The 24,586-nt window shown below is 33.6% G+C and overlaps 1 protein-coding gene and 2 long non-coding RNA genes across 4 annotated transcripts in view; 1 reads left to right on the plus strand and 2 right to left on the minus strand.

Moving 5' to 3' along the window:
• LOC127842565 (serine protease inhibitor Cvsi-2-like) overlaps nucleotides 1–24,586 on the minus strand; it is an 87,918-nt gene that overhangs the window by 6,316 nt on the left and 57,016 nt on the right. The gene's annotated exons all lie outside the window — the stretch shown is intronic.
• Nucleotides 5,869–7,525, plus strand: LOC127842566 (uncharacterized). Of its 2 annotated transcripts, XR_008031705.1 has the most exons (3): nucleotides 5,869–6,000; nucleotides 6,585–6,695; nucleotides 6,859–7,525. It is a non-coding gene; the product is annotated as an uncharacterized LOC127842566 (long non-coding RNA). The 2 variants fall into 2 exon arrangements; XR_008031704.1 differs by having other exon boundaries at nucleotides 5,869–6,695.
• Nucleotides 7,908–10,660, minus strand: LOC127842567 (uncharacterized). Its single transcript, XR_008031706.1, has 3 exons — nucleotides 10,563–10,660; nucleotides 8,891–9,055; nucleotides 7,908–8,617 (listed from the first exon to the last, which is right to left on the minus strand). It is a non-coding gene; the product is annotated as an uncharacterized LOC127842567 (long non-coding RNA).

The following is a 24,586-nucleotide window of genomic DNA, read 5'->3' on the forward strand; positions in this document are numbered from 1 at the left end:
ACATATCTTTCAAATTATTCCTATCATAGTTTACACATGTTCAAGTAAGTTTTTCTTTAAAGATGCATCGCGCAATCTGTATCATACAATTTTCATCATACTGCGCATATTAGGTTATAGTAACACCTCTTGAACATCGTGTCCTGTGTCTTGCATTATCCCCTAGTATCTAATAAACTCCTCCACTGTCAACATTCTCACCTCTGTACCAGCTTCTTCAATCCTAACGCTTTAAACTGACAGGAGAAGTAACTGCAGCAATCAGTTTGGTTTTTTAATATATACCGTAAGTATTGACGGTGTGTATATTTAATGTGGACTGAAATTGTTTATATCGTATATAATATGCTACGCCGCAGAATGTACTAATGACGATGGGCTGTATATGCTTGAGTCAAAATAAACTATTATATTCTGCTGATTGGCTCAGTCAAAAATTTGGAATGCTTTGCCTCTTATGTATACAATACATAAACATCCTTAAATGTTATCGTTGCAGGCATGCTGTGTACGTTTTCCTTCTTCTGATCGATTAAGTGTACTTACTACCAGAATACATAGAACATAGTGGATTATGTTTGTTATACATGTTCTTTATTCACATTAACAGTATTTCATATGAACACATATTTGGATGTTGCTTATCCTGTTAACGTGTACACGTTAATGTTAAACATGAAAAAACAATGAACATAAACAATGAACATAAACTAAACAAGAGGGCCAAACTGTCACAAGATACGCCCGTTCGAAGGTTTTGGACACCATGCTCAATGCTTGAAATGCACTAAGTGACATCGAGACCTAGTTATTGACCCGGCATAACCCATATTTGAACTTGACCTAGATATCATTTAGATGTAACATCTGACTAAATTTGGTGAAGATCAGATGAAAACTACTTCAATTAGAGAGCGGACACCATGCTAAATGCTTGAAATGCACTATGTGACCTCGTGACCTCGTTTTCGACCCGGCATGACCCATATTCGAACTTGACTAACATATCATCTAGACACAACTTCTGACCAAATTAGGTGAAGATCGGATAAAAACTACTTCAATTAGAGAGCGGACTATGCTAAATGCTTGGAATGCACTAAGTTAACTCGTGCCCTAGTTTTTGACCTGGCTTGATCCATATTTGAACTTGACCTACTTATCATCTAGACACAACTTCTGACCAAATTTGGTGAAGATCGGGTGAAAACTACTTCAATTAGAGAGCGGACACCATGCTTAATCCTTGAAATGCACTTAGTGACCCCGTTACCTTGTTTTTGACCCGGCATAACCCATATTCGAACTTGACCTAGATAATGTCTAGACACAACTTCTGACCAAGTTTGGTGAAGATCAGATGAAAACTGTTTGAATTAGAGAGCGGACACTGCTGTGGACGCCGCCCGCTGCCCACCGCCGGCCGCCCACCGCCCGCCGCCCGCTAAGGTTGAAACTATAATACGTCCCGTTTTTAAAAACGGGTGAATAAAAATTAGTGGATTTTGTTTTGTTTCTATTAAGATACAAACAATAGCAAAAGCCTGAATAATATCATGATTGTATGTTTAGCCTATCAATTTCTTCTTTTTCGTCACTGATATTTCTTTCTATAGCCTTTAATGATGTTCTTAGGGCGGCAAACTCTTGTTTTTATCTCTAAAACATTAGTTTCCACTATCTCAATGTTATTTTCAACTGATTTCAATAAGCCTTCCTTCATCTCTGTAAACAAATCTTTTAAGTTTTCTCGAAGGCTGACTTCGCTTTTCATCATAATATGTTCAAGCTTGCAGTTAACCTTGTTCGGCGAATCATCTACAATTAAGACGTTCTAGCTTTGAGTTGATTTGCCACATTTTCTAGTTCTGCTTTAAAGCCTGACATTTTAGTTCTTCTGTATCATGTTCCTCTATGCAGTCAAAATTAGTATTGGACAACTGTTCTTTCTTTTTCTTCTTTTTCTGCTTTTGTGTGGTTTGCGCCTTCGCCTTATTAAAACTTGTTTGTAGTTCCCTAGTACTGGATATTTCACTTCGTTTCCGTTTATTATTTTCCAATTCCTTGGTGTTTTATTGGTGTTTATATTGCCTTTATCAGCTTCGTTTGTTTTCTGTGGATTTTTGCACGATTTTAACTAATTTACTTGCCATGGCTGTAACTGCGGCATACGCCCTTTATTGTTCAGTATAGTCCATTTTTTGCGCGAATAGTTTCGAGCATATTTTTTTATAGAAACACTTTATTGCTAAAGTATACATTTTATATAGTAAAAATTACTTACTTGTTATCCTCATCCAAAATCCTTGTTAAAATCGTTTGAAACAAAAACAATGTTTATGTCATATTTTTATACTCATCAAAATTTGTTTACAACTTGCGATAAGGCTACACCTTACACCTTGCTGCGTGTATTGAAGTAGTGCATTCTATACATAGATGGTGACGTTACTACGTTATTGTCACCTCTATACTAAGACGCATCACATTCCACTGGTTTGGGGAATTATGCTTCCGACAAAGTAGTTCTGTGTAGGAATGAACATGTTAATAATGAAAGAAAAATCGTGTTTATTGTGTGTTTAAATCGGAATGTTGTTTAAAGAAATATTATTTAATTATGTTTAAACGTGATTTTGAATCTCTATTAAGACTGATAGCGATTATCAGAAGCACAATTACCTGACCTACTTTCGCTTTCACTTTTCTCTCGTTAAAGAAGTGCTACCCACAATTCCTTTCGCACTAGTACATAGGTCAGTAAGAACGGTGTGTACACAATGGAAGAAGTGTGCTTTTGTTAAAATCTCACTGCCGAAACCCCGTTTTCCGAGTTAGCTTGCATTCGGACGAATTTTCTTTTCTTAGAAGTTACGAGATGGTATTTTTATCATTGCAATTGGTGAAAAATGACAGATATATCTTTAAAATGATATCAGGCTTGAGAATGATGTATGGGAAAGGCATGAAAAAAATGTTTTGAAAATTTGCAATTTTATAATGGAACCCTATGGTCATTGGAATATGTGTAATCTAACCGTACATTATGCGTCATACTTCCGGTTTGATATATTTAGATATGATTTTTAGGAACAGTCTAATTATAGAAACAGCCAGTCTGCTGAAAAAGAAAAACAAAGATAACGACGATTTTGTTATAACTCCGAAGTTTGTACTTATTAATAAATAACAATTGTCACATCTTTCGGTTTAAATTACATGTAGATAATTGATCCGTTAATTGCATCAAAGACCATTGCATCGTTAGCCATTAACACTTGAGTAAGGCCTGTCACTTGATAACCTGTGAGTTTATTTTATCCTTTACAAATAATGGATTGAACTTTGCATTTCAAACCACAAAATGTACATGTACAGTTCAGTATTCCGGAGCGTGATTTACGCATGTTCAGATGAAAAACCCTCGTCTTGATTGGACGTCAATTGCATCATAACTTTAAATAGCAACATTACCTGATGTTTACTCGACAGTTTAGAAAATGATAACCGCATGTGTTCATGGAATTCAGTAACACTTAAAACGTCATTTTAAGCATTAAATAGCAAATTTAATCGTGCCTCGTAAAAACGCGCATATATCAGGCAATAGATAGAATAGTAGAGAGTATTATGCCACACGGTGACGACTTTAGTTAGACCACTTAGCAGGTATATTGATGTCAGAAACAAGGTAAATGTTCGTCTCATTTTTTCTTTGAAAACGCCTAATCGGATATCTCGAACTCTCGTTATCTCAATACTTTGTATTGTTCCCACCGACTTCGAGATAACGATAATAGACTGAATATCAAATGTACACAGATAACAATTAAAAAAATATTGCACTAACCACGGTAGAAGTACACACAATATTTCTATATGTTTGCAATGCATATGGGCGAGTGTGTACAAGGGCGAGGAAATTATTTTGTTCTTTTTTCCCAGGATATCTATAAAAATACAAAATATGGAATAGAGTTGTGATCAAAAACACATGTCATTGGATGAATACTGATAAATATATAAATAGGATAATCTAGATCGATTAATCAATTGAATTATAAAACAACACATAAGATCGAGGGGTGCACACAGGAATGTTATATCTTATTGAACGGAAGGGTTACATTCTCACAATGAATTGAAATATTGAAATATGTTGCTACATATTATTTTTCCGCATCGATATGATAAGCAAATGCAATTGGTATAACATAACAAATATCGGTCAAACCTGAAACACTATTGTGTGTGATATGTAATAAAAGACATATAGTTGCTTAGACTTAAGTTCAAAGAAATCTGGACTTCTTTTATATGAACATCTGTTATTTCTACCTAGTCAAAAAATAAATAACTGCTTTGATAAAACCGATAACTGCTCTTTATATCATCATAATTGCATGTTTTATGCCGTCATTAAAAATCTCAATCGACACATTGCAGATTTAAAGGAAACTTTTTAAATCATTTATGTGGAGTGTCGTATTATATCATTCCATAATCTTGTCAAACAGTTTGAACACTTTATTTCGTTTGTAAAATCACAGAATACAAACACACAAGTGTGTGTTGATTTGCTTTGTTGTTGCCAAGATGTTTACCATGTATCTTTTTGTCCAGTTGTTTGGGAATTGCTGTTAACAATTATAGTATTATCATGAAAAACAAAACCTTAAAGGGATCTTTTCACGGTTTGGTAAATTGACAAAATTGAAAAAAATTGTTTCAGATTCGCAAATTTTCGGTTTAGTTATGATATTTGTGAGGAAACAGTATTGCTGAACATTTGCCATGGTCTAATATAGCCATTATATGCATCTTTTGACGATTTAAAAACCAAAAATTTATAAAGCGTTGCAACGCAAAACGATTGAATAATTTGGAGAGTTCTGTTGTCGTTTAAATTTATGAAACTTCGAAGATTGCTTATATAACGTATAAAATACGCATCTTATGTATGCTTGGCAGGATAGCTCAGTTGGCTAATGCGTTTTTACTTCAGGATTCCTGGGGTCACTGGTTCGAGCCCTGCTGCGGGCTACTTTTTTTCCCTTTTTAAAATTTAATTTTGATTTTTTACTGGAGCTTTTAAAAGCTAATGTTTACATTTATCAATATAAAGCAACAATAACAAACTTCAAAACATGCCAAAATCTGTGAAAAGGCCCCTTTAAATACTGAAGTTCCCTTTTAAATCCTCACGACATCATTTAAAGGGGTATACATAGGTCATTAAACTGTAATTGACTCGTTTATTTTGATATGCACAGGTGGTTTTAATAAATAGATTAAGATTGGTATAAAAGAGATAATGCATTTTCAATGTTAAAGTTTCTCTTGAAGTAGAGGTCTTGGCAATGAATAGCATTTTAAGTATTGGTGTGTTTATGACATAATTCTTAGAGAACAAACAAAATTAGTGATGAGAAAAACATATCTATAACGTATAATAGTAACCGATGAACATATATTGTTTATATTGTGAGGATGCAATTGTGAGAAGTGGGATCATGCAAAATTAAAATCACCATCTTTTAATTGCCTAATGATATTAGCAGCAATCATTCTAAAAGAAAATAATAGTAATGGGTTTACATTTCCTTAGGTAACTTGTATAAATGCTTATCATATATATAAATGAACAGGTAATTATAATGTATGATTACCATTTTTCGTCCGCTTATCATATCATAAGTTACTGAATTTAACCATATCTGTGTTATAAAACATTCAAGGGAAATACATCGTTTAACTGTTCCAGTGAGTAGTTGATTTTCGTCTCCCTTACGTAAAATAATAATGACAATTCAAATAATATAACATATTTGAACTTTCTTGAGTTTCCTACAATTACTTCAGGTCATAATGAGGAGAAAAAACACAATTGATTTGACTTGCATCAGTGTGGCCATACCACGTGGTTTGTGACGTCATTTTGGCTAGCACGCTAAGTAGAAATTTGTCAACATTGGCCCCGCTTAGAAATTTCAAATCCACGTAAGTATCTTATTATTTACTCTTTTTTGACGAAATAAAGCGCAGGCTAAGGGAAAAGTTGAGCACTATTCCCGGTTATATAAATATTTGTCACCAGATGAGTAGTTTAGTCTATCATTCGAGGCAAATTCCTAGTTTTTACGTTACAATGCACGCAAGCACGACAAGCACATTTGAAATCGTCCAAAATATCTGTTTTATATTCCTTTTTGCAGTGAACCAATATGTGCGAACGTGATTAATTCCATATAAAATGTGTTTTGTCCGAAAAAATTACCTGAAAACACCACTTAATGACATTTCTAATGTACATCAACACTTTGGCTAACACGACAAGCAACGAAATTCAAGGCAAGCACGGCAAGTCGATATATTTGGCTAGAACGACTAGTTGTTATTAATTATGTTTCTGAAGCGATGTTATTGTTTCATAAAAAAATAAAACTATTAAAAATGTTATAATTCCATTTTCATATAGTCACTCGCGGATAACAGGCTTATAAGTCGTGTTTATTTCATATTATGCCGTAAATTGACCTCCGATGCATTTAGATTCCAACCCAAACTATTGTTAAAACTTTCAGGCACTTCTTCTATACAACCTCGAAAAAGAATGTGTACAAACTCGTTGGTCAATATAACGTCGATGGCAAAGGTGAAGATGAACCAAACATCAAGAGCTATTCCGATATTCGGTAATTTTGTTTGTCCGTAAAGCTTTTTTAGTCGTGCACAAACTGTATTATGGTAATACATGTAATATGTCCATTCGGAATATTTTAAGTAAAATTTAAAAGAAAAAAACACATGTTATTTCAACTGAAGTAATGTATTTATTTGTATTTATTTCAATATTAGTGACCACGAGTTTGACAACCCGGGGAGATTGCGCGTGAAACCGAAGGCAAAAGAGGCCAAAATGGACTCGAGTCGAAATGCCGTTGCCAGGGAAACTTTAGGTGTACGGTGGGACTGTGCGAGGAGAAACGAAAGCAAGTTATTGCCTACGTACAGAATTGGACTAGACATAGAAGAAATTTGATAAGAAACCGCCTTTCTGAAGAATTCCGTGTTTTAGTAGCTTGACTTGAGCGAGATATAAATAATTATTCATGTGCATAGTGTGTTATTTTTTTCCCGTTTTTTAGTTAATTGTGTCGTGTTCTGAGAAAACTAGGCATAATGCTTGTGCGCAAATTTGTCATCCCAGATTAGCCTGTGCAGTGCGCACAGACTAATCAGGGACGACATTTTCTGCTTTTATGGAATTTTTCGTTTAAATAATGTCTCTTCTTAGCGAAAATCTGGTTTAGGCGGAAAGTGTCGTCCCTGATTAGCCTGTGCTGACTGCACAGGCAAATCTGGGACGACACTTTACGCGGAAAATGTCGTCCCTTATAAGCCTGTGATGACTTCATAGGCAAATCTGGGACGACACTTTACGCACATGCATTATGCCCAGTTTTCTCAGTACACGACAAAATTGTGCTGAATATTTATCTCACTCAAATAAATGCTAATGGTATGTGTTTATTTTCGCCTTTGTGAATCCGATCATAATTGGTTGCAAATAATTGATTGAAGCTTTGAACAGCATTGATTCAAACGTTGTTTTAATAACTCTATTTTTGTCCAAAACTGTACAATATTTAAGCTGCCCTAATTTAATACTCCATTTTATATTTCGGCATTAAGCATTGTGTGTCACATAGATAATTGAGAAATTTTGGATAAAAGCAAAGTATAATATGACACAAATGTTCAGTTGTCTTTGCTTTTTACGTTTGATTTGCTCAATGCAGTTAACAAACAACGAAGATTGTTCAAGATTTTGTTTCAGAAATTAACACAACGCAGTGTATGTTTTATTAATAATTTTAATTAATTAAACAATGTTAAATGGCATCATTGAATCACATGCAAATGACAATATAAATCACAATTGCTATAATATAACAGTAGCGTTAACAAAATAATAAAATACAATAAAAAGAAAAGAAACGCAACAAGCTAACATCGTGGTATAAACAGATACGATTCACATGTTAATTATGCTTGAGATCTGATTATAAAGCATTAATCACAATTATAAAATTACATTTTAATCACAATACAAATCACAACTGCTATAATATAACAGTAGCATTAACAAAACATTAAAAAAACAATAAAAAGTACAATAAAAAGTTAAAAAAACGCAACAAGTAAACATCGTGGTATAAACAGATACGGTTCAAATGTTAATTATGCTTGAGATCTGATGATTATGCTTTTATCGCAACAATTCAATCACGGGTAAATCACAAATAAATCACGGGTAAATCACAAACAAGTAAAACCACTGTATACACGTCATTTGTGCTTTTGCCCAAAGTGCCTATACAGTGAACTTATGTGTTTATAGGCGGCTTTGCACACATGGCAAACGTGTGTTTTTTCCTCGCTGTGTGTTTTGAGATGTTCTCGGAGATGAGCCCGTGTTGTGGCCTTGTGGTTGCATATCTGGCACTCGATCTCTCGAGTGCGCTGTTCTCGGGCCATCTAAATCTACCTTCGTTGCGAATTCTTTTCCACAATAAAGGCAAAGATAGTTTTTCCGTCACCGTGTACATTGCACCTGTAAGCATTCATAAGCATAATAAGCACATGTATCCTACACGTACACTCTTTGCTACTTATTTACAATAATTAACCAGTTAATGATTTGGGAAATGTGTATCTTATACATCTATAACGCGTTTTTGTTAAGACTGTTTATCACAGCTTTCTAAAGATAATGTTTATGTAGTGAAACTGCAATGTACACAATTCGAAATGTTTAGAATCGCAAGTAAAATAAGACAGCCGACTGTGATTTTTCTACTGACTAAAAGCGCTATATGATAATGACCTGTGTCTTTGTAATTGTCGTTTTGATGAAAACCCAACGCCGCAACAGTTAAAGGGTAACATCCCAGCGTGTGTTCTTTCATGGTAAACCAAATTGCGCCTGTGCTTGTACCCCTCTGGCGCATATGGCACAAATATATCGCTCTTCGGTTTTCATCATGTGTATCTAAAAACATCAAATATGTTAATTGAAATAAATAATTATGCATTTGTTATTATGTATTCACCGTGCTGTCACCATTAGAGTATTATAATCATATAATGTATTTGTCATGTGTGTTACCGTTTCAAATATCTCATCTACTTAGCCATAAATAATTACAAGACAACGGCGCATTACTAAATCTACATTTTACAACAATTTAAAACATTGTTAACAACAGTATAGTTTAATCCTTGCAATGGCCTTAACAGTTGGAAAGAACATGGACATAACCTACAGTATGATTAATCGAAAGCCAAGCTAACTGCAACTCAGATCGATATATCACGTGGTATTAATCTATGTGTGCATTGGGTATTGCTTTATCAAAACGTACATCACTATGCTTCTAATCAAATATTACTTATGTAATCCTACCAAAAATACAAGTGCTAACATACGTCAGCATCTGTCACTTAAGGATAAAACGATCAAAGGAACATGTGTTGATATTTTGCGTCAAATGTTGCATTTTATATCAATAAGATCGGCTTATTGTCGACCTGAAATGGCCCACAAGTCGGCCGAGGTGAATAAATGCATATTCATGTCACCCTTGGGTGACTTCAAGCCGACGCTAGTCATCACCGGGTGACTATAATCGGCTTCATGTCACCCCAGGGTGACATGAATCGGCGTCTAGTCACCCCGGTTGACAAAAGTCATCATAGTGTGACATGAATCGGCTTCTAGTCACCCCCGGATGACTTGTGGGCCATTTTAGGTCGAAAATGACACAATGAGCATCAGTTCGTTTTAACGATAGTTGAGTTATTGTGGACTGTTCATCGAAATCAAAAAATTTAATTGAAACCTGACTCCAAAAGGGTGTGTCAGACATTCGCCACATTTAGTTGGAACTTTTTTCAGACATATAGTATCTCTGTTACATTCCGAGGATTGTTCTCGGTGAAAGTTTCAAATTTGTTTATAGCACTTGTGCAAGACAGCATCGCAGTTATTGTCCGACATTATATTTTTGTGTTTACTGTGCCGGACCAAGAAAATGTTTTGAAATTCTAATTAAATTTGTGTGTATTACCACAACAATAACATCGCTTCAGAAACATAATTAATAACAACTAGTCGTTCTAGCCAAATATCGACTTGCCGTGCTTGCCTTGAATTTCGTTGCTTGTTGTGATAGCCAAAGTGTTGATGTACATTAGAAATGTCATTAAGTGGTGTTTTCAGGTAATTTTTTCGGACAAAACACATTTTATATGGAATTAATCACGTCCGCACATATTGGTTCACTTCAAAAAGGAATATAAAACAGATATTTTGGACGATTTCAAATGTGCTTGTCGTGCTTGCGTGCATTGTAACGTAAAAACTAGGAATTTGCCTCGAATGATAGACTAAACTACTCATCTGGTGACAAATATTTATATAACCGGGAATAGTGCTCAACTTTTCCCTTAGCCTGCGCTTTATTTCGTCAAAAAAGAGTAAATAATAAGATACTTACGTGGATTTGAAATTTCTAAGCGGGGCCAATGTTGACAAATTTCTACTTAGCGTGCTAGCCAAAATGACGTCACAAACCACGTGGTATGGCCACACTGTGCATGTTCTTGCTTCTTCATGTTGTTTTCAGTTGGGTGTCTATTTATACGACACAATGAAACACTATGTACGATATCAGTAATTTTATATTCAACTTTATGCACGTTGACAAAGTCGCTCAATTAAAGTGTAGCTTTGCTTATGTACATGCAAAACTATATATATACACACTTTAATAACAAGTCTGTTAATTTACATGTAAAACGACTAATAACCACATATAACAAGTTTACAAGTTTGATAATATCTAGTTAGAAAGATGCATTATCATACGAAGCCGTAAACAGCTCATGAACTACGTCCCACACTCACAAAGTCGTCCAAATCATGCATTCAAAAGGGCATAATAACTCTTTTAATATAATTAATGTGTTGTTCGCACAGTTTGAATGTAACATTAACAAAGTAAATATGTAAACAAAGAAACAAAAACACAACAATAACATCATGAATTAATAATACATGCAAGCAAAATAAACACGTTTTAGTGACAATGAATTCATTGAGCTAAATTAAGAGACGCCACGAAAAAATGACCGAATTGTGTACACTTGTTTAGAAGAGATAAACTTGATAGTGCAACTACATTGTCAAACAATTAAGAACATGCATACGTAAAGTAATAGTTCATGTTATTCAAGGGAATGTATTCGATATCCTCAATTTACATGTTTTGACATAGTTTACTCCCTTTCATACACATGTAATAATATCCAGTCGATAATAGCTCTTCAACGATAAATGAAACTTTACTTTATATCGCATCCCTTTCCTACATTACATAATAACATTTCAGTAACGATGCGTCTTCAACTACACACACATATTGAATATGTTCTTATTGCATTGAACATTACATATAATCGAAAGATGTTTTGTTGTGTTGACTCGCTTATCATAGTACAACCAATAACAATTTAATGCACACATGGAAAAGCTGATACCGTATGATATATTGTTGGTGTATGTGTTTGTTAAGCAGAAGTATGTTATATATCGATCAATCGTCTTAAGTTGCATCGTATGGAACACAAAACAAAGACTTCACTCAAACACACATTATGTTATGTTTGTTTTTATACTTGTTTACTGCCAATAACATATCTTTAAAGTATTATTGTCTTAATTTCTGGAAATGCCAACTGAATATGAACTAATGAACACGCATGCAAATGAAGAGGAACAGAAACAACGCCTATTTTGATAATTAATGTATTGATTGAAATGTGAGCGCAATCTATACTCCTTGCCATTATCTGATTTATGTGTGCAGCTAGAACCGTTGTAACGTTAAGATCTCATAGGATATGCATTGGTGATTATAAACGTCTTACCAACACAACACAATACATTTGGTACTAAACTTAGTTAAATTCGTCTTATGAGTTGAACATGTAGACTTATCGGTGGATTGTAGTCCGCCCAGGCTAATCAGGGGACACTTTTCGCATAGACTTGATTTTCATTTCGAAGAGACTTCCTTACAAGAAATGAATTCATACAAGCGAAACAAAAACACCTGAAAAAGCATGTGCGAACTACACATGATAATCATGCACGCCACATTTTTTTAAATACCTGCTTTATGTTCCTAAAAATACAAGTTCTATCAATCGGTAAAATACAACTGCACAGAACTAATTCCCGTATTATGATACTCGTTAGTTTTTCAAATCTGTATTGCCATACTAGCCGGCCTACTTTTAATGACGTAACTTTGAATGCAGAAAATTATAAGAGCATTCTTGGTTAATTATGAACGCTCAAACTCATTTTTTTTACTTAAATGATTCAAAGTTGTATATAATAAAAGGACTATTACACAAGTCGATTGTTACAAGTTTTTGTATCAGTCTCGTGGCTTTCGCTATTTCGTATCACACTCGAGGCTCCGCCTCTCGTAAAATATGTCCTCACACAAGCCACTCGACTGATAAAAAACATGAAACAATTGACAAGCGTAATAACACCTTTTTGGCACCAATCATTTTGTAAGCAGGTGGCCGCTGCAACACAACACCTTGCGACGAAAAGACATCACCACATCCTCTTTTGGGGCTCATTAAATTTGACAGAGTAACACTTCAACACATTTCTGTGCGTTAGAATGGCTGTGATTGATTAGCATTGCGTTGTACGTTAGGTGGTCTCGTGATTTAAATAGGTCATTAACAACAATTACATCGCTTTTAACAAAACATAAACCAGTTAAAATGTCTAGACGAGATGGCTTGATGTAGAAGTTCAACGAACATTAACCGAGTTTTTATGAACAAAAGTACATACGTTTTGAACTGCTGCATTCGAAGCTATAATATTTATCATCTGTATTATGCGCGCCTTAGCACTATTCCTTTATAGTCTGGGAGAACAGACTTTATTTATGAGTATTATAATCAATGCAATTTGTCACCAAGACTTTGTTTTATCTAAAACATTGAACCGCATTTGCACTACTCTAACATAGATTGCAGTTCATCATCTTAATGACATGTTATTAAGAATAAATAATTTTTGCACTTCATTATCATTTTTATAAAATATGCGAGATTTCTTAATTAACGCGATGTAACAGAAATAAAGCACAACATAAAACATTTTCAGTGTTGATTTCAACTTATGAAACATTGGTAAAGCGAAAATATCCGCTAGCAAATTACGTTTTGACCGGTGTGTCTACGAACACTAAACTTGAATGGAAAAAATTACTATGTGCATTTTCAGTGATAAATATCCAGTACTGTTTTGCAGCATTCATTTGCGCTATATTCGATGGCTATTGCAGTTCGGTCTGAATTTGTTATTAAGGTGATACATTGGGAGGTTTCTGCAGATGCCATTTTACCGTTCTCGTTTTTATACTGCCTTGTATTACATGTTCCTGTTAAAGCTTCAATGCACAAAAAATAAAGCAATGAATATTTGCAAGGTATTATAATTATCATTAACGTTTATAACTTGATTATTTTTAAAATGTGAAAGAAATGTATAAATTAATATTTTGCGTTCAATACACGACCGGCATTTGGTAAATACTAAGTATACATATTAAAGTGACTGCCGATTTAATGCAGAGGTATCATACGCTGTCGATGATCGGAAACTATATGTGTTTGTTTCCAACTTGGCTATAATTTTGCCCACGAGAAAGTTAACGTTTTCTGCAAAATACAATCTTAATAGGTATTGATACTTAAACATTGTGCTGTGTGGTGTTGCTGATGATGCAGTCTTATACATTATCATGTGTATGTTGGTGTATTTTATACGCTTTTTAGGATAGTATCAACACAAGTGATGACGTTCTTCAGACATTTTCAAGTGCTCCAAAGTAGTAGGTAAATAGTATGTACACATTGTAAGATGATTATTTTGCAGTGCGGAATGTTTTTCACTCGCAACAACTCATGCATTTGCAATGGTACTAATGTCGGTAGTATTATTATTGTAACCGATTATTGTTACTTAGTACATTTATCGTGAGAATGGAATGCACGTATTCGTCTTTACAATTATAACAAGTAAATTTGGCATAAACAGCCCTAGATTTTCAAAGCAAATATTTGCCTCAACACATCTTTATTACACAATGAAAATACCTTGAACACACAGTTTAAAAAATAGTCTCTAAACCAAACCTGAAATGACAGTGTTAGGCAAATTTTTAACTTTTTTTCCATGTCGTGAGTGTACTCTTTGGCTTTAGCGTTAATTTATTTTAACAAACGTCCAGTTGGGGCAAGTTAATTGCTGTTTATTAATTTCAACAGTTATATACACGTCATTTAGTGTTAAGCGTAAAAAGCTCGTATCGCACACATAGACAACATATATTTAACACGCCTACAACTAGGTATTAACTAATTTCAAAAAGGCTTAGTGCAATATGCAATTTTTTTCAGAAGGACTAAGATATAAAAGTTACAGCAAAAACAACTGATGAATGATTCCATGTAGACGAAATTAAGTTTCCCTTCACACAAAGCAATTTACGTGAGTATTTAAAAATAAATAAATCCCGTTTTAATAATGCAAAACAGAAACACGCTGAATATGTCGTACACTCGAGCAACACTCAAAACAAACGTGTTTTGCAAATTATTCGTCAAAACTACCATGCGCAATGCTGAATTGCGCATCAGAACGTACACCGTGTGGTTCTGTCATTTTTATATGGTTTTCTTAAAGGTTAACAGCAACAACTTTCGCCAGCATAAAGAAATGTGTCATCAAGTGATCAAGTATGATACCGAATAGGCACAATTGGCATATAACAACACTATCAGTAAAGTAATCTAATATGTATAATGTTTCTATTGTTTTATTGTTTTATTAGGTTTATTAGGATTGTGACGACTATTTTGTTTGACACAATCGATATTGCAGTTAATGTGATAATTGCTTGCGTGATACATTAGGTTTTGAACGACATTAATTAATTCGGTGACCTGATATCCATTTTGACATATTGACATTACAAAATGCAAGACTATTTAACACTAGTATGCAGCCATATGAACTCTAGATGAACTTGCGTTTAGACGATGTAACAATTTAAGGAATCTGTGAAGGTTAAATGTTTTCAATGAAAGCCCGTTCTGGAGACGATACCAAAAGAATGTTGAAGAGCTTGATTAAATCATTGTCAATTGACGTTAATAAAACTGTCACTGACAAATATATTATACAATAATATTGATCTCCCATAATCATATATGGCTTCTTCGGTCACACAAGTCGGTATAACTTGCTTTTTCGCGCGTACCGCAATAGTCAATACACTGCCTTTCATTATATATTGCGTTAAACGAAATAAGTCTGTTTCTGACCTCGTATTGTTTAAATAACACCAACATATTTTGTCCACATTTTCATAGTTGCATAAACGTTCGAGGCAACGACGACTTGTTGATTTATTATCTCCACATGCATCTGTTGCAGTAACGAGTTAACGAGTGTGAGTTCCAGCTTGTACATACTTCATCAATGAAATACTTTCAGTTTGGTGATGCAATTTATATCGTAATGGCAATCGTGGTGATTGCCAATAAATTGGTTATAGTAAGGACGTTAACGCCCTTTTCAAAAAACAAAACAAATGTAACGCAGCTACATTCTAATTGCAATGTCATATGAAAACTAGTAGTGTGGTTAAATGCCTATATGTCTCTAATCGCCCAATCATATCCGAAATCTCGCCCATTCTGAAGTTATTTACCATGACTTCTGTTGACATTTCCTGCAGATAACCACTGACCTCAACACATCATCACGTAACAAAAGTCACAATGCACTATCCTTCCAAACGTGTTTTTTTCTAAACCGGTAGTAATATACGACCACGAAGTTCATTTATGTCACGACAAACTTTAGTTTTGTTGAAAACAACAACAACACATAAATATTAAACATTTGAAATAATGAAAGGCATTATAAATGGGCACTAAACGCATGTTTTTTCTAATGAATCGTTCTTGAAAACTTTATGTGAACAATTTTGCAAATGACTTTTGTTTACAATATATAGTTATTGAGAATGGTTTTGATAAAACAAAACATGAAATGTGAAATAGGTAAAAATAATTCTTTTATGTGTTAAATAATTGTTTAACATATGTTATCGCTATTTAATTACTAAATAAACAAGTTAACATTCACGTAACCTTTATTACACTTTAATGTTAAGGAACATATTTGATTCTCAACCTTAAGTATATCATCATTTCATTACAAAGTCTGGCCTTGATGTTTTATTTAAATAACATCAGAAAGGTCATGTACAAACAGTATTATAGATTTAAGAAACAACCTTTTAACATTTATTGTTGAAATATCAATGGCATTTAAATTAAATCATAACAGGATAAGAATATACATGGAACAGATGCTGTCTTGGAAACATAGCTTCCAGAAAACACACATTAATTCCAGTTATTCAAATATTTCAGGTATTGGGTATTCATATACACTGTGTATATGACGATCGTTGGTGTATTAAACTATTTAGTCAGGGTAACTGGACTAGTCGTAGTAGTCATAGTTCGTGGCTAGAATAATCTGTGTAGTCACATAGTTCGTAATATCGTTGACTTGAAGACCAGACGATGTGATGTTTAATATTTTAACACATGTAGATGTTGTAGGAAAAACAAAGCACAATAGCTTTGGAATAAACAAGCTTTTTTGGATGTTGACGCGTATCTGTCATATGTATGTTTCTTGTGGTTCAATATTCTTGTTTTTTTGCACTGCTAAGTGATGTAATATTGGGCATAATTTAGGTTTAATGTTACAGGTGCAGTAACATGACACACATATTATTAAGACTGATGAGAATTGGTTTTGGTATTGAGCTGGTCATGTTGGTACAAACAGTATATAAATCCGATTCCTCGCTTAGCTTTCAAATAAATATCATCGTATGTTCTATGCAAGATTTCTTAATCTACTTGTTTGGAAACAAAAAAGAAGACCACAATTTATATTTATAAGTTATCAATTTCAGAACACTTCTCTTTTCGCTGTTTATCTTCGACATTGAATTTAAGTATAACACATTTGTAAGTTCATCTTGTTTACGAAAACACTTTCGCATTTCTTGTTGAGACCATTACCTTTCGTTCTTGTTGTCGTCTACTTTAAAGAAGAGTGTAAAAAAGATTAATGTATGCCTGGTTTGTGTTCCGGTCAATACGACTCGAATCTTTATAAGAATAGTCTTTTTTTTATATCGTGTACGCCAAGAATGGTATTAATTGCTTCTGTTTTATATCAAGCATTACCAGGCCTTAAATCAGTTCGGACAGATGTTTATTAAAGAAACATTTTCTGATGCTGCTAATGTTTTATTGTTTATTTTGGTTTAAATGTTATGTGAAAAATCGCGATACCTTTGGACAAAGCGTACAAATGGAAGACCCTTAAAACCTAATCATCGTCCGAAAGCGATGACTCAAGTTTTATCGAATAGTATACGCTTGGATGTGGTGTTTTATTTTGCCCTTTAATATAGTTCGTCTAGTGCTTTTAAGTGTCGTAACACCTTGTACATCTGAAGTGTCGCTGTGTTAATGTTGATGACGTTATCGATATGCCTCTTTATAAACAATCCGTTTTATTGTGACAATAATTACAATGGTTTATTCTGCACAATTTGATCCTGTAAATGTGACTTACAAATTCCAAAACTCATATTAGTACTAATGTCAGGTAATGAAGACGCCAACATTGAAGCATGTTGCAAGTGGTCGATAAATAAATAAGACTGCCCTAGATGATTTTGCTAAATGTGTGTGCTTTCTGAAAGCTCATGCATTCGCTATGGTGTTAATTGTACACATCGTTGTAACTAGTTATTACTGATTAAGTTTTCGTAGGATCGGAATGCACTATTTTTTGTCTACTTCTACACATATAAAGTTAAGCACACAAAGCCCAAGTTTATGAAAGCAAATATCTACGTCAAACAGGCTTTATTATTATCGCTTATTTATGAATGTTTCGATTTATAAAATAGAACGAAAGAAAAGCGGCCGATTTCATACATTAAACAAAATATACCTGGTCAAGCAATTTCAAAGATTATTTATGTGACAGTTAATCACTTCTTTAGAGCTGAATATCTTTTCTTATTGTTAAATTCCATACGTCCCGAAATCCCTTTGTAATCGTATAATTCCAATAATTTGGGACAGGTATTGCTTTGATTCAATGTTTTAGTATTATACTTCTCATGATCATTTTTCCATACTGTTATTATACAAAACATCAGTTCTCTTAAAGTAAAGCGTTCATAAAAAATCGATGCAAGTGAATATAATAGACTTCTCGCTGTTTTAAAGTAAGTCATTTTATAATGTTTAATGTAAAATGTTCGTCTAATAGATCTAGTCATTTTATTTGAAAGCGATTAGACATAAATTATATATTCAACTGGCTTCTTTGTAGGACACTCACCCTATTGATAAGTATCAAATTTTGCTTTATATTGTCGAGGCGCAAACGTGTTTGGTTTGTCAATTAAAGAAAATACGACATTTTAATGGTAATGCATTATTTAATTAGCAAATTTGGGACAAATAAGTAACCTATAAGTTCGTTAATACGCGTTTGAAATCATAAACATGCATGTTTATCGTTCACATTATCTCCGTGCCCATGACTAGCCGTATGTGCAAACTAATCGTCAAAGCGAAAATGTGCAATAGTGGACTGATACGCAAATCACTTTGTACAACGCCTCCTTTTTGGATTCGTCAAATTGGTGTTAAATTTATACGTATTAACAGCAAGCTTCAATTGGAGTAAAATATTTGTAATCGAATAATATGCCCAATGTATACATGTGTAAAGTGTATTCAAGTTAATCAATATCAGTGCCACTATGCCATAAACGTTGAGTCGGTTGAGACTACTTTGCGATCTAGAAAAGCGGTCGTCGTACGTCCGACGCACATTGTCGACAAGAAATCTTGACGTAAGCTCGACGTAAGGTGCACGCGTCTCGGTTGTGATCGAGGCTTACATCCGAAGATGACACATGTTTATACTCCTGCAGGTTTGCTGTTTTATAATAATTGTTTCACTCAACCGGGGTTTTATTATTACATGTTCTTGTTTTAAACATCCCGTTAATAAACTTATAAAATGCCGTATTTACATGTAAACATCATAAATCATTGCAACTATAACGTGTTTACAAAATTGTGAAAAACGCGACATTAACGCATTGGTGTTTATTTCACGACAATTGAAAGCTGTTCTCGCAGTTGACCGAATTTACTTTTGTTGTGTGTACTAATTGATATACCTTTTCCATTCGCGTCCACGTTAAAGAGAAATGGCTAGTTCTTATAGTAAAACACATCACATCTCACGAACACTGTTCTCTTAACTTTAGACCTGATGTAAACGATGTTCATCCGATAATTATACTACGATACGTATACTTACGTATCATAAAACACACAATATGTATGCTTGTCGTTATAACTGACTGTGATGATACCAGCATAATTTATTATCAAAATAATAATTAAATGCCTTAACAGTTTTGTTAACATCCATGCCCAATTAATTTCAGGTCAAAAATTTATATTGACCATATTTTGACAAGCATAACAGCATGCATGGAATTTATGGGGAACAAAGTGGAGCTAATTAACCAAACACGTCGGAAAGAGTAAAACAGTATGACAAACATAACAGTTCGTCTGAGAGTAATAGGTATCAAAATTGATTTAACATTTGTGTGCTTCCTAGAGAAATATCATTTCAAAAATCAACAGGAGTGAAAACTTTGCAATAAATTTCACTTTTTTTTGCTGTAAAATGACACATTGGCATCACTTTACCAGAATATTCTCCGTTTAAGAATTGATACAAATGAAAGCAAGATTTATATAAAATACTTTGGTGCATTTAAACGTACAGTTCATTTCACACATTTTAGCGGATCCCCATGAAAATTGTTACTTAATTAATATCAAAATGTTCAATCTCTGCAATAAATACAAACTTATCTGACTACAACATTCAATATCTCAGTTGGCCTTTTCTTCCAGTGTCCGCATATATGATTAAACATTAAAAGGCATACCTTTTATAAACACGATTTCACTGTGCGTATTCTCATTTTTTGAATTCACCAATGCCCATGACAATGCATGAGGTGCTATGAATGGCGCGTGTTGGACATCTTGACCAAAACGAATAATGAACCATCTCATGAGAATCATTTGTCAATCTACTTGACAGTAATTCGCAATTGTATGCAATGCGAGGAAAATGCTGACTCTACCCATTCATACAACACCAGACGTTGTTTGAAAGATGGTTCAAAGTCATGCTAACATGCCACGTGGTATTTTGCGAAGCTTTATTTGATGTCTGTTTTGCGTTATCATTGAAAAATCAATCTGACTGGAAAACATAACATAGCGTGCGATTTAAATGCATGCAGTTATATTTAAAATGGCTAAATTGAATATTAAGTCAAACAGCAATTATCTTTTATTAAAAAAAGAATTGTAAGTAAATAAATATTTCAAACGCAGTATCTATTTAACATAAAAACCAACTATGTTGAGTGCGGTCAATGTAAAGCATCGGTATTGAAACACTGACAATCAACAGGAAAAGTCATAAAATGGACACGAGAATCTCATGAATATACACAAGCCAGGTCTGATTCTTAGATTTCTTATTCAGCATATTCCGTGAAAACCTTTCCCTCTTAAGAGTGTTAACGTATGCATAATGAATGAGATGCGCATGTTTATAGAAAGGAGTGTCATATGAAGACACTCCAGGCAATTGTGCGAAGCAATTGTAAATGAAATGAATTATCATTAGGTGCATCTTATAAATATTGTTATGCCACTATATTGCTTTTAACGTCAATCTTGCGCATTTGCATTTGGTAAACATTTATATTACATAAAATATATTGTATACTTGGTTTGTGATTTCTTATCTGACATTAGGAAGGGATTGTCGAGAGGAGAGAGTGCGTAGCATAACGTGTATCATTTTATAATAATATGCATATAAGCAATTGTAATGCATGAACTTGTATAATATCCTTTATCAAATAACAAGAACAGTAATTAAGTATTACCAATTATAACTCAAATTATAACTGCACATATTATACTTAAGTTTTTTTCAATTTCATAAATTGTTTTAAAAATTGTCATTAATCAATGCAAGAAATGGATGTAGGGTTGGAAATATGTGTACGATACAGAAATACTGAACCATGCGATTCATGCTTAACTGAATAATAAAACATATATTTCATTGTTTATAGAAAACATGAAAATTAAAATGTAAACGCAGATCAGATATTAAGTGTAGTACGAGTTGAGTTGACAAACCTAAATTTTGGCATTTTGTTGTCATCTACAATTTTCTGACATGCGATACATACATATATATGTTTTTCGTCTCATTCTTATTGACAAGTGCTAAAAAGTTCAATACAGTAAAGACATATTTTCGTTTTTTAGTTATAAAAAGTCATTACCCAAATCAATGTATATTTTCTAATTTGTATATGCAAGTTATTTCATACTTTAAATGTAGATGATTGTCAATTTTGTACGTACTGTAAAAACTTTATAAGCAATCATCAGCTATATAAAAACAATAAGTAGAACTATAACGCAACACGTGCTATTTATGTTGCTTTACGACAGTCATTTATTTAAGTACCGTCGACAGGAAACGAATTGCCTACGGCCGAATTCTTATCAGTTTCGGAAAACCGCATCTTAACGTTTATTTTCATAGAATGTAAAATAAAGAAATTTCAGTATTAATACGTAAAGTCATTATCATACATGAGTTTTTGGCTTTTGTAAATATTTTAAGTTAACGCAAGTATGTTGATAGATTGGTGGATAAACGTTTAGTTTTAGTTTTAAATGTGCATAATTTCAGTAATTGAAATAAATGAGGATATGTTATTTTCACTCTAAGATATTTGATTAAATAACACGGCTTTTTGTGTTATCAACTGATACAAGCTAAGGTTTTTCATAAGCGTACAACACGATTAAATAAGGATGTAATTTCAAACAGAGAAATAAACCATTTAATAAAAAAGAAGAACTTTAATTTGTCGTTGAAACGCGACCTTATGGAGATTAAAATTGTATGCTAACGTCAAATTATACCATACACTGCTGATCCATTGCAATTGTATACAAGATAAGTATTGATGCAAAGCATCAAAGGGTGTCGGGAATTTCAGTGTAAAAGGCAGTCAATGTAGTTACATGGAACGTTTTTGTTTCTACTGTAAATATTAATATATTGGCCGATTATTTTAAACAAAATAGAAAGATATACAGGTATAACAAGTATCTATGATTGTGTGTTATAACCCCCAAATAACCATTATCTAGGATGTTGTGTTATAACCCCCAAATAACCATTAACTATGATTTTGTGTTGTAACCCCCAAATATTTCATAGTTCATTTTATTTGCATTGGTTTCCTTTTTTTACTGGCATCCGTGTGCAGTTTTCATTAATGGAACAGAACTGTGTAGGTTTTAAAAAATCTGCTTCATCTTGTAAGCGCAATTTCATATTTTTCTCAACTTCAAGGGGAGATGATTCTGAACTTATTCTAACGTTGCTCATTTACGATAGGGGATGAGTACTCATTGATATGAAAACACTGTAAAAGTTTTAATGTGTTTACGAACCCCCCCCCCCCCCCCCCCCACCCTCTCACACATATATTTCATGGGCATAATAAAAACAAAAAATGGTTACAATAAAACAGCATATTTATTTAAACTAAAAATGTCTACATCAAAACAAAAAATTAACATAGAACACAAATACAATAATTTGATTCTACTGGGACTCGAACCTTGGACCTCTGACATGTGAAGCGAGCGTGTAACCACTACACTACGGAACCGCTTGAAAAATCACCTTCTTACTAAGATATTAACGTAGTGGGAGCCTAATGGGTACTTTTCCAGAAACACTCTTTGTTATTATTTCCACATAGTAAATTGAATATCACAACTTATTGCAAAATTTTAAAACTTTTTACCAGCCGGTTAATTTTTTATACTTGGTTGAATACACTTACCCATTGACTCGGTTGGACGTTTTCTATGGATTTACCCTATATCCAAAATATATAGTATTTTGTAATGGGATATACATATATTTTGACAATTAACTTAATAAACGTACTCAACTGGATTTTGTTACAAGATACAGAATGAAAAAAGTGTCATTGAAAGAGAATTGTGCCTTTGATGTCCAATTATATATGCACTTATCTGGATAAAATGGCAAAAACGACAACAAATGGTTCAGTGACAATAAACTTTAATTACGTTTTTTGTCACTTGTAGTGTGATGAAATGCATATATATTGTACATATTTGTTTAACACAACATATTTTCTACACACTGAATGAACTTCAGGAAGTTTTACCGTTCCTATCTCAATAAATTTTACGTTGAGTATGCCTACCCTATTCATTTTCACGCAATGAATTTAAGTATAAATTTGTATATCACTTCTTTTGGGGGGTTTTCTAGTTGCTTATGAAAAGCTACAGTTATAAACCATGACATGTGAAGAAATTTCGCTAACTTTGAATTAATATTGATATAATAATAAATTAACAAGAGCACCGCATAACGGGTGCCACGCTCGGCTGCGAAAGCTTGTCAGAGTTCACAGTGACCTTGACTTTTGGCCTAGTGACCCGAAATGGTTGTGGCGTGTAGAACTCATAAAGGTGCATCTACATATGAAGTTTCAAAGTTGTAGGTGGAAGAACTGTGATGTAAGAGGCAAAGTTAAAGTTTTATATTAGAGGTCACAGTGACCTTGACCTTTGACCTTGTGATCCAAAAATTAGTGTGGCGTGTAGAACTCATCAAGTTGCATGTACATACGAAGTTTCAAAGTTGTAGGTGGAAGCACTGTGATGTAAGAGGCAAAGTTAAAGTTTTAGAACGACGGCGGACGGCGGACGGCGGACAGCGGACGACGAAGACGCTATGACAATACCTCGGAGTTTTCTCCCAAAACAGCCGAGCTAATAATACAATCTTAAGGTAACCTAAAGTCAAAAGGCAACATATGAATACAGGCGCAGGTCACCACAAAAGTCAAAGTTGCCCCAATATTACGTAGCATAAAGATGTATAAGTTATCATGTTTCTTTAAACATGTAGCACAATTATATACAACTTATATTTTAATAAAAACAGCCAGATTAATAAGAACTTAATGTACACAATTTAGTATCAGTATAAAGCCATTGCGTGATTTTGACTTGCCGCGTGTCATTTGAAAGCCATATTATCTCGTTCAGTCACTTTTTGTCACTGAAAAACTGACCGATTTTAGGGACCACTTCAGATAAAATATTTTTTTGCGTT

This window comes from Dreissena polymorpha, chromosome 8, assembly GCF_020536995.1.
Source record: "Dreissena polymorpha isolate Duluth1 chromosome 8, UMN_Dpol_1.0, whole genome shotgun sequence".
NCBI classification, from domain to species: Eukaryota; Metazoa; Mollusca; class Bivalvia; order Myida; family Dreissenidae; genus Dreissena; species Dreissena polymorpha.